This window comes from Nannobrachium achirus (genome assembly GCF_963921795.1).
Source record: "Nannobrachium achirus genome assembly, chromosome: 10".
In the NCBI taxonomy this organism is placed as follows: domain Eukaryota; kingdom Metazoa; phylum Chordata; class Actinopteri; order Myctophiformes; family Myctophidae; genus Nannobrachium; species Nannobrachium achirus.
Window position 1 is genome coordinate 9327964 of NC_137819.1, and position 12500 is coordinate 9340463.

The 12500-nt window shown below is 43.1% G+C and overlaps 2 long non-coding RNA genes across 2 annotated transcripts in view; one reads left to right on the top strand and one right to left on the bottom strand.

Moving 5' to 3' along the window:
* The window catches only part of LOC308293358, a 24591-nt gene extending 23277 nt beyond the window's left edge, over nt 1-1314 (top strand). Inside the window, exon 3 of the long non-coding RNA XR_013962455.1 lies at nt 1247-1314. This is a non-coding gene — a long non-coding RNA (uncharacterized lncRNA). The remainder of the gene's footprint in view (nt 1-1246) is intronic.
* The window catches only part of LOC308293359, a 23347-nt gene that overhangs the window by 10139 nt on the left and 708 nt on the right, over nt 1-12500 (bottom strand). Inside the window, exon 2 of the long non-coding RNA XR_013962456.1 lies at nt 10183-10199. This is a non-coding gene — a long non-coding RNA (uncharacterized lncRNA). The remainder of the gene's footprint in view (nt 1-10182; nt 10200-12500) is intronic.

Consider the following 12500-nt stretch of genomic DNA (forward strand, 5'->3'; position numbering starts at 1 on the left):
GGGGAAATTGGCACATAATTATGTGCCAAAATGTTTGACGTTGAGATGTAATGACGTCACGAACGACGTTGACGTCCATTGAACCGCATAGCAGACCACAGCGGCGCACTCTTTTGCTTGTGCATGTATTTTTCACCCCGCCTGCAGTTCCAGCTTTGGCCACTGGTCTAGCCCTGGGTTCTGGGGGCGTGGTCACATCAGCCAATGAAAGACAGTGGTGCATCTTGGGAATGGGCTTATTGGGCCCTATTTTCATCCATGCTAACTACTCCTTTAAGGTTACAAAATTACAGGGAAGTATGAAAAAAAAAAGAAGGAAAAAAAAGAATCAACAATACAGAGCAGTCGTAAACGTTGGTAAAAAGTAATAGTGGGGTTCCTTGTACATGTAATATTTTGTTTTCATTTTCAATTAAAGTTAAAGTTTATTTTTCACTTCCAATTTGTAGATTATGGTCTATAGAACAATTTTGGTTCGAGTGTCAAGACACCAGATTGAAGAAAAACATATTTTTTGCAGCAGGATCGCTTACCCTTGAATTTGAAAGACGATGTGCTGTCAGAGCCAGTGAATGCATGGAAGAGAGCCATGCCCTTGCATGTTGTCATGCCCAGGTTTGTGGCAATGGTATTTAAGGAGATCTACCTAGTAGTCTTTCCAGCTTTGAAGGAGATCCAGATTTCCGCAGCCGGATTCAGAGCCTGGATGTAATGGAAATTAGACAGAAGCACTACAACAACATCTGTGTCTCCAGTATGCACCATCCCAAGTGATGATGTTTGGAGGGCATGGAGAAGATGTATAGGACACGAGTGTCAGCTTCCCCATGGTTGCATTGATCCATTGGTGTACTGTTTCCAAAGAAATTAAGACATTTGTCTTAATGTCTTAATTGGGAAAAATAAGACATGTAAAAAATCCGATTTTGGTTATTTGTGTTAATAGGGTAAAAAAGATATTTTTCTTCAATCTGGTGTCTTGACACTCGAACCAAAATTGTTCTATAGACCATAATCTAAAAATTGGAAGTGAAAAATAAACTTTAACACAAATTTGAAATGACTGAGTGTCCAGGCACCCCACTATAACCAAAGTGTCCTGAACAGTCAATGCTACATGCTGTAAACGTCTCAACGTTATCACGTCATAACACAAATCCTCATCCTTATCCTTATGCTTATCCTTATCCTTATCCTTATACTTATCCTTATCCTTATACTTATACTTATACTTATCCTTATTCAGGAGGCCACCTGGCGTCCATCCACAGTGCGGAGGAGGACAACTTCATCCTGCAGCTGATCAAGAACCGGTCAACCATTGACACCTGGATTGGACTGAATGATATCTATGTGGACGGTAGATGGCTGTGGTCTGATGGCTCCGATGTGGGCTACACCGGGTGGTACAGTGATCAGCCAAATGGTGGCACAGGTCAAAACTGTGTGGCAGCAAACTGTTTTTCTAAGTGGTGTGACACTCCATGTTCTTATGAAGGTCCTTCTGTTTGTGTTCGTACATAAACACCTTGTTGAGTGGAATGTGGGATCCAGCCTGTTGACTGGGTACGCCACAATACTCGTTCTCCACAATAAAAGCTTACTGGGTACTCGGTCTCCACAATAAAAGTTGACTGGGTACTCGGTCTCCACAATAAAAGCTGACTGAGTACTGTGTCTCAACAATAAAAGTGTCTGAAATGAAATCTAATCCATGTGTTTACTGGTGCCATCATTTCAGCATGTCTGCATTAGTAAGGTCAGAGTCAGAGACTACATTTGTATCAGTGGACATGAATAGGCTGTGCTTGAAGGTAATTATGTAATGGTGACACAACAACACATTTTTCAAAGTTTTAAAGAAAGAAAAAACAACAACATGACATTTATTACATTTTAATGTTACCTTACATTAAAAATGAATTAATTGCCCTAGTACAGGGGTCTTCAACAGGGGGTCCGGGACCCCTAGGGGGTCCCCAGAGTTACTACAGGGGGTCCTCCAAATCTTTGAGTGATGGAAACTTATTTTCTCCTTTTTTATATTAACCACTTAAACCCTAGCGTCCATATACTCTGAGAACTTAAGCCAAAAATAGCAGATCTACAAGCTCACAACGCCTCGCGCTGCGAGGCGTTGTGAGCTTGTAGATCAGCTATTTTTGGCAAAGAGCCATGGTGTAGAGGGGAAAAAGAGCAGACAAAGTACAGAATGAAAGGTCAAGTTTATTAAGTAATGATGGTTCAAGTGGTTAAATATATGAAAACACAAATTGACATGAATCCAAAATACACTGACGATTGTGCTGTCAAACGATGAAACTACAGTATATGGAATCTATGAACAGGTTGTGGGGGTCCCTGCTTCATCTCTCTCTCAACTAAGGGGTCCTTGGCCTGAAAACGTTGAAGACCCCTGCCCTATAAGCTGCTACTGTACCTGCTACAGAGATACTGAAAGGCCCTCTGTCTGCAACTGTTTGTCTTGTCACTCCAGTACTTCAGTAAAAGTACTGGAGTATAAGTGTAGAGTCTATACATACTGTCATTGAGCTGACCTTTCTCTATAGAGGGTATGCACGTGACATCACTGTTGCTGGAAGCTATGTGGGAACGCCTACTGAGTGGCAAACAACTATTGACAGCCCATACATCCAAACAGAACTAAAACTCACCAACAGTGTGGCTGTACTGAAAGCTTGAATTATCCTCTATCTGCACCATTTTTGTTTCATAAAAATCCACCATAGCCATAGGCATGTTATGAGCTACTTTCTGTCAAGACATTCTGTGCAGGTTTTTATTTTTCCAAGTGTCAGAGTTTGGAAGCACTCGTTTTCAACAACACAACATCCTGCTGCCTCCTGCATTATGTGCAATGTAAAAACAGGTGGTCCCTCCCCCCTCCCGCATGGCGGCAAAAAATGTCAGTACTTTATTTACAGTTTGCCAACAGTACAGTGGTACGATAATGATGTCATACAATAAATGCACTGTAGGGCTTTTTTATGACACATGACTCAGTCATGACTGTTCAGCATTTTTGTCTATTTTAAATTCTCTCTCTCTCTCTCTCTCTCTCTCTCTCTCTCTCTCTCTCTCTCTCTCTCTCTGCTGCTATTTGTGCATCATGGAAATCCAGATCCAAATAAATGTAATGGAGTAAAAGTACAATATTTGGATCCGATATGTAGTGGAGTAGAAGTAAAAGTATTGGAAATTGGGAAATACTCAAGTAAAGTACAGATACCTTAAAATTGTACTAAAGTACAGTACTTCAGTACATGTACTTAAATGTACTTTACAGTGTCTACAGGAGTGCAAGAGTGACAACTGGACATTGTAATGGGGGTCCCAAGCCCTCGGGACCCCCACTATCCCCCCTATGCTCACTGCAGTGGTGTAGGGACCCCCCAGTATCCCCCTATGTTCACTGCAGATAGGGACCCCCCACTATCCCCCTATGCTCACTGCAGTGGTGTAGGGACCCCCCAGTATCCCCCTATGTTCACTGCAGATAGGGACCCCCCACTATCCCCCTATGCTCACTGCAGTGGTGTAGGGACCCCCCAGTATCCCCCTATGCTCACTGCAGTGGTGTAGGGACCCCATCCCCCTACTGCTCACTGCAGTGGTGTAGGGACCCCCACTATCCCCCTATGCTCACTGCAGTGGTGTAGGGACCCCCCAGTATCCCCCTATGTTCACTGCAGTGGTGTAGGGACCCCACTTTCCCCCCCTATGCTCACTGCAGTGGTGTAGGGACCCCCTCTATCGGTGTAGGGACCCCCACTATCCCCCTATGTTCACTGCAGTGGTGTAGGGACCCCCCACTATCCCCCTATGTTCACTGCAGTGGTGTAGGGACCCCCCAGTATCCCCCTATGTTCACTGCAGTGGTGTAGGGACCCCCCACTATCCCCCTATGTTCACTGCAGTGGTGTAGGGACCCCCCAGTATCCCCCTATGCTCACTGCAGTGGTGTAGGGACCCCCACTATCCCCCTATGCTCACTGCAGTGACGTAGGGACCCCCCAGTATCCCCCTATGCTCACTGCAGTGGCGTAGGGACCCCACTATCCCCCTATGCTCACTGCAGTGGTGTAGGGACCCCCACTATCCCCCTATGCTCACTGCAGTGGTGTAGGGACCCCCCACTATCCCCCTGCTCTGCAGTGGTGTAGGGACCCCCCACTATCCCCCCTATGATCACTGGTTCCCAAACCTTTCAGCTTGTGACACAAAAGAGAAATGTTACCTTGTCCCCCTCGGAACCAAACTACTGAAAATAGCTGATCTATAACAACACGTTGCTTTGTGAGCTTGTCTATTTTCACTACTTCTTAAAGCAGCACTATATGTCACTTTTTAACAACTATAGCTTATTATGACCCACAAAATGATAAAGTTACATGTTTAGCCAATAACAATCATCCTTCCATAAATGCATAGGGGGGGTCCCTGCTAGGGATTGACTGTGTTACTATCAGGGGTGTTGTTGGCTGGATTATTCATGAATCTTTCCTGGAACAGAAAGATCCCATGATTGGCCGCTAGTTGCGCTGTTTTCCCCCCGCGAGGTACCAAAAAGATTTTTTCTCCCCTGGACCCCATTAATTTCCCCTTCGATTTTCTAACCTTAATAAACATCGTCATAAATACTTTATGGTTCCTGTCGCTAGTGAAAAACTGCCTTTCAATTACCATGATATGCGTTTTGTGCAAATATGGTCCCATTTATGTTAAAATTGATGACAAAGTTGCGGGAGGCGTGGCCAACTAAGCTGATACCATCCGGCTGTGTTCTTCTTTGCGTGCTTTATTTCGGGAGGCTCCGACCACATTCTCCCATGTATCCCTGCAGTTGCACGAGACCGTTGGCAGCCAATAGCATTCCTTATGATTCCTGGGGTACCATTCAAACAATGATGGCGACACCCATACAAGGGACAAAAAAAGCATCATTTTCGCCGCATAGAAAACTATGGCTTTGCACCGTCCATATTTTTTTTACAGTCTATGGTTACTATACTATAGCCCAGGGGTGGGCAATCTTAGGCACGGTGCCAACATTAGTTGGCACAGGGGAGGGTGATCACTGGCACACTGGCAGAAGGGCGAGAGAGAGGTTTTTGAAGCGGTGAAAGCCGCTTCCAAGGAGTGGCATTGTCTGTCCCGTACATGTCTTGTCCCGTGCATGCAGAATTGAGGATTGGTCAAGCTTCACATGACAATTTGGCCCTCCAGATAAAATCATTCATTCATTCATTCATTCATTCGGAATTCATGAACATAGAACTAAAGCACATAGAAAGTATAGATAGAACACAGAATGTATAGATCTAGAACACAGATTTCATAGCTCTAGAACACATAGAATAAAAATTCACCGCTTCACTTCGAACCGAGGTTTGATTTTTTATTTTAAAATCACATATTGTTTTAAATGTGGACAATTAAATGAAGCCACCTAATTTACAGCACATTACATCCTGCACATAATTCTACATTCATTAAAACTCTGAACTCTGACTGGAGAGGGAGTCAGGGAGATAGGTGGGTTATTGATCTGAGTCTAATGATCATTATAACAATGTCCTGACAATCACAATATGTCTGAATTTTGATGGGGTGTCATTAAAATGTATGTTGACATGTCACACTGACTATCTAGAACAGGGGTCTTCAACAGGGGGTCCAGGACCCCTAGAGGGTCCTCAGAGACTCCGAGTTACTACAGGGGGTCCTCCAAATCTTCAAATCCTTTTTATATTAACAACTTGAACCCTAGTGTCCATATTCTGAGAACTGTAACAAAGAGCTTTGGTGTAGAGGGGAAAAAGAGCAGACGAAGTACAGAGTAAAAGGTCAAGTTTATTAAGTGTTGACAGTTCAAGTGGTTAAATATCTGAAAACACAAATTAACATGAATCCAAAATACATGGATGATTGTGCTGTCAAACAATTAAACTATATGGAATCTATGAACAGGTTGTGGGGGGTCCCTGCTTCATCTCTCTTTCAACTAAGGGGTCCTTGGCCTGAAAACGTTGAAGACCCCTGATCTAGAAAATAAAAACATGGCACTTCATTGCAAAAAGGTTGCTGACCCCTGCTATAGCCTATAGGGGGAGACAATGAGTTTGATTAGATTTTTATTGGGATCTCTTTTGGCTACTCTTCCAAGAGTCCAGCACACAATACATTACATTACATTACATTACAGCATACATCATACAATAATAATACAATATGAGTTACATCATAAAGATCAAATATACTTCTATTCACTCTTTCACTCTTTCACTCTCACACACACACACACACACACACACACACACACACACACACACACACACACACACACACACACACACACACACACACACACACACACACACACACACTATATATATATATATTTACATCACTTGTGGGGACATTACATAGACCTCCATTCTTTTATGCAAGCCTTACCCTACCTCTATCCCTAATTCTAACCCTAATGCCTAACCCCTAACCCTAACCCTAACCCTAACCCTAACCCTAACCCTAAACCTAACCCTAACCCTATAACCCTATAACCCTAACCCTAAACCTAAACCTAAACCTAACCCTAACCGTTGTGGGGGCCTACTATTTTGTCCCCACACTGTCAGAGGTCCCCTGCAGGTGACTGTGTGAACATGCGTTTAGTCCCCATATAGCTAGACAAACTCACAAACAAACACACACACACACACACACACACACACACACACACACACACACACACACACACACACACACACACACACACACACACACACACACACACACACACAATTCAAAATGATTTAACATTTTCAAGATTGTCCAGAAAAATAGCAGATTTACAAGCTTGCCTATTGTTGAGAAACACTGTTGGTTTTCTTTTGTCTATGCTTATCTTCTTAGGTCAGCAGCAGTTCATCCATACTGGTGTGTAAGCTCTTCTCCTTTATGTCTTAAATCTACCATGCAGCGACATTGAGAATATAAAAAGAGAACAATCAAAGAGTGAAGGATTATTACTTTAACATTAATGCTGTAACTCAATGTAGTGTGAGTTTATACTGTCTTTTAAACCCCATTTAGGCCTAGAATTATTGAATGCTTTAACCAGTGAAAAATAGCAGATATACAAGCTCACAGCGCGGCACCGAGTGCCGCGCTGCAAGCTTGTAGATCTGCTATTTTTTTAAAAGTTGTGAAAATATGTGCAAATCTTTGAATATATGTATTTTCAAAGCGAATGTTTGTAACTCAAATGTTGCTTCTGGGTGGTCCCTGGAACTAAATATTTTGAGATGGGGGTCCGTGGCCAAATAAATATCATGTGGTCCTTCACATGAAAATGTTTGAGAACCACTGACATAGTAGTCTCTCAAGAACAGACTAACTGAGCTTCATCTAAGTGAAAAGGACCTTTTCTTTGACGATGGCTGGCCAGATTGCTGACATACCGGTAGAAACATTTTTCCAAAAAACCTTAGAAGGATTCAAAAGACACTTTACTTATAATCGGATCAAAATTCAAATTTTCAAGATTTTTTAAGAATAGCAGATCTACAAGCTCGCAGCGCGGCACTCGGTATTAGGCTATTAGGCTATTGCACTAAAGTAGTGAAAATAGCTCTAAAAGCAGGTGAGCTTAAATATCGGTTATTTTCACTGTTTAAAAAACAGAGAAAAGAAAAAAATAAGTTCGTTTAATTTACTGGAGTACTTAAACTTCCATGAAATGTAATGAGCAGCCATGTTGTGTGACTGCACTGCATAACTGTGTGCTCTCATACAGTCTGTATCTGTGATGACTGCGGTACCTTACCTTTTTCTGAACTGACGCCACTGCACACTACTAGGCCTAGCGTGATTCAAAACAGCGGCGCAGTTCGGCCAGTGGAGACGCCCCTATACTTTATAGAGACGCCCCTCTTAACAACACACACGCATATAGGCTATATATAAAAAATGTTAAAGCCTGCACTTGACACTTTTGTGCTGTGCTCAAAATAAACTTGACACTTGTACTGTGAAAGGCCTCTCATTCTATTTATCTTCTGTGCTGGGTGTTTTTTTAATGGGTTGGCATGGTACAGAGAATCGTGAAAATTTGAATTTTTCTATTCTATATAATATAGAATAGAAAAATTCAAATTTTCACGATTTTTCAAGAATAGCAGATCTACAAGCTCGCAGCGCGGCACTCGGTGCCACGCTGTGAGCTTGTATATCTGCTATTTTTCAATAGTTAAAGCACAAAATAATGATACACTATAAAGTATGTGTGTCTTTTGTGTGAGGTGTGAGTAAGAGTCCAGGTGAATAAATAAACACCCATCTGGGATAGCCAGCTACTGCATAACAAACTATGCTGTCAAGATGAAACCATGCACCTCCATATTATAACTTTTTATGTTTTTTCATAAATTAATGCTCTGATTCATCATCAAAAGTAGGCTATTGCAGTAAAGTAGTGATAATAGCTCTACAATCATGTGAGCTTAAATATCGGTTATTTTCACTGTTTAAAAAACAGCGAAAAGAAAAAAATAAGTCTAACGTATTTCGGACATACAAGGTTTCCACCCGACCATGTTACGATAGTGGATCATTATAATCTAGTGCCTGTCTTGTTCACTTTTCAGACACACGCACGCACGCACGCATGCACGCACACACACACTTTATATAATGTAATTTAATTTAAGAACATTTAACACATTTTTGGACACTGCTCCTACAGATTTTGCCCTAAAATCACGCAAATCGGTACACAGTATGTCTACACTCATCTCAACAACAAGGATCTGTCCAATATGGTGCCACCATCAGGCCGATTTTTTCTAACACATTTTTGGACACTGCTCCTACAGATTTTGCCCTAAAATCACGCAAATCGGTACACAGCATGTCTACACTCATCTCAACAACAAGGATCTGTCCCATATAGCGCCACCGTCAGGCCGATTTTTTCAAACACATTTTTGGACACTGCTCCTACACATTTTGGCCTAAAATCATGTTGCGACCTGACGGTTGCTTATCTTCCGATTAGGGAGTCTTACTGGTTTCCATAATAAAAGTATGTCAATGTGTTTGTTTATGTTTATGGCATGTGACATGAATACAGTAAACTCCAGTTGAGGAATGTCTTCTTAAAAAGCATCATAATCCCCCCTCCCTCTACACGCATCTCTCTCTGTTTGAGGTGTGAGGTGTGTGTGTGTGTGTGTGTGTGTGTGTGTGTGTGCGTGTGTGTGTGTGTGTGCATTCTGTGTAAAAAGGTTGGCAGAATGACTATGTGAACTCCACAGCTGCTAATACATGATGACCAATCAGATGAGGCCAGCTCTGAATACAACCTCATGTGGAGAGGATAAAAAGACACACAACCTCCACTGCCACTGACCCAGACCCTGCCAGAAGACCCCAACCCAACCTCCAGTGACCCAGAGACCACCTCAGGCTGACATGAAGCTGGTTCCTCAACTCCTGTGCTGGCTGGGCCTCATGGCAATAGGTAGATTACAATAATATTTTATTTAACCAATTTAAATCCTATTTTCTGAAAAACTTCAACTTGGCCTGTTTACATTCATAGTTATGCTAGATTTGTAGATATCTTTAGATTTGTCTTTTGACATGTTTTCTTTTCTGTTTTTCTTCACCGCCCTGTGTGTGTGTATGTGTGTGTGTGTGTGTGTGTGTGTGTGTGTGTGTGTGTGTGTGCGTGCGTGCGTGCGTGCGCGTGTGTAGGCACAGTGCACGCCAGTCCCTCTGCTGCTGTGGTCAAGCTGGAGCGTGGAAACTGTCCAATGTTCTGGTGGAGCTTCAACGGTCGTTGCTACAAGTTTGTACATACACGCCAGAGCTGGCACGATGCAGAGAAGAACTGCCAGTCTGAAGGTAGGTTTTCCAAAATGCCCAGATGCAGCACGCAGTATGAAAAGAAAAAAGTACTGTTGTGTACAGTAAACAATAAAGAAAATAATAAATAATAAAGAAAAAAGAGGAATCAACAATACAGAGCAGTCTTAAACTTAGGTAAAAACCAAAGAATATGACACAAATCCTTATCCTTATACAGGTGCCCATCTGGCGTCCATCCACAGTGAGAAGGAGGACAGCTTCATCCTGCAGTTGATCCAGAACCAGGACCCATCACCCACTCCCACCTGGATTGGACTGAATGATCTCAATGTGGAGGGTACAAGGATGTGGTCTGATTGCTCCACTGTGGGCTACACCGGGTGGCCAAGTAATAAGCCAGATGGTGGTACAACGTGGAACTGTGTGGTAGCAAACTGTTTCCCTCAGTGGGGTGAAGCTACATGTTCTGCTAAATTTCCTTATGTTTGTGTGCGTACATAAACACCTTGTTGAGTGGAATGTGGGATCCAGCCTGTTGACTGGGTACTCCACAATAAAAGTTGACTGCTACTCGGTCTCCACAATAAAAGCTGACTGGGTACTGTGTCTCAACAATAAAAGTGGCTGAAATCTAATCCATGTGTTTACTGGTGCCATCATTTCAGCATGTCTGCATTAGTGACATTCAGAGACATTCATGTTAAAATAAATTAGTACCGGTGGACATGAAGTATAGGCTATTTGAAGGTAATTATTTAACAGGATCTCAATGACAATTATTTTCAAGGTTTTAAAGAAAGAAAGAAAAACACCATGATATTTATTAAATGTGAATGTTATATTACATTAAAGATTAAACATTATTTTGTTGTTTTTCAACCTGGGGTCCACAGATCAGGGGGAAAGTGAAGTAACAATTTAGGGACCCCCCCCCCCCCCCCCCCCACTACTCCTACAGATTTTGCCCTAAAATCACGCAAATCGCTATCGCTACACAGTATGTCTGCACTCATGTCATCAACAGGGATCTGTCCAATATAGCGCCACCATCAGGCCGATTCTTTTCTAACACATTTTTGGACACTGCTTCTACAGATTTTGCCCTAAAATCACGCAAATCGGTACACAGTATGTCTACACTCATCTCAACAACAAGGATCTGTCCAATATAGCGCCACCATCAGGCCGATTTTTTCTAACACATTTTTGGACACTGCTCCTACAGATTTTGCCCTAAAATCACGCAAATCGGTACACAGCATGTCTACACTCATCTCAACAACAAGGATCTGTCCCATATAGCGCCACCGTCAGGCCGATTTTTTCAAACACATTTTTGGACACTGCTCCTACACATTTTGGCCTAAAATCATGTTGCGACCTGACGGTTGCTTATCTTCCGATTAGGGAGTCTTACTGGTTTCCATAATAAAAGTATGTCAATGTGTTTGTTTATGCTTATGGCATGTGACATGAATACAGTAAACTCCAGTTGAGGAATGTCTTCTTAAAAAGCATCATAATCCCCCCTCCCCCCTCCCTCTACACGCATCTCTCTCTGTTTGAGGTGTGAGTGTGTGTGTGTGTGTGTGTGTGTGTGTGTGTGCGTGCGTGCGTGCGTGCGTGCGTGCGTGTGTGTGTGTGTGTGTGTGTGCATTCTGTGTAAAAAGGTTGGCAGAATGACTATGTGAACTCCACAGCTGCTAATGCATCATGACCAATCAAATGATGCCAACTCTGAATACAACCTCATGTGGAGAGGATAAAAAGACACACAGACATGCAGAAACACACTACCCTTTTAAGACCCCGACCCAGACTCCACTGACCCAACCTCCACTGACCCAACCTCCACTGACCCAACCTCCACTGACCCAGCCTCCACTGCCACTGTCCCAGACCCTGCCAGAAGACCCCAACCCAACCTCCAGTGACCCAGAGACCACCTCAGGCTGACATGAAGCTGGTTCCTCAACTCCTGTGCTGGCTGGGCCTCATGGCACTGGGTAGATTACAGTAATATTTTATTTAACCCATTTAAATCCTATTTTCTGAAAAACTTCAACTAGGCCTATTTATATTCATAGTTATGCTATATCTAGATATCCTAGATTTGTAGATATCTTTAGTTTTGTCTTTTGACATGTTTTCTTTTCTGTTTTTCTTCACCGCCATGTGTGTGTGTGTGTGTGTGTGTGTGTGTGTGTGTGTGTGTGTGTGTGTGTGTGTGTGTGTGTGCGTGCGTGTGCGTGCGTGCGTGCGTGCGTGCGTGCGTGCGTGCGTGCGTGTGTGTGTGTGCACGTGCGTGCGTGCGCGTATGCGTGTGTAGGCACAGTGCACGCCAGTCCCTCTGCTGCTGTGGTCAAGCTAGAGCGTGGAAACTGTCCAATGTTCTGGTGGAGCTTCAACGGTCGTTGCTACAAGTTTGTACATACACGCCAGAGCTGGCACGATGCAGAGAAGAACTGCCAGTCTGAAGGTAGGTTTTCCAAAATGCCCAGATGCAGCACGCAGTATGAAAAGAAAAAATCACACTTGTGTGAACTGAGCGGTGGAGGCTGTGTGTGTGTGTGTGTGTGTGTGTGCGTGCGTGCGTGCGTGCGTGC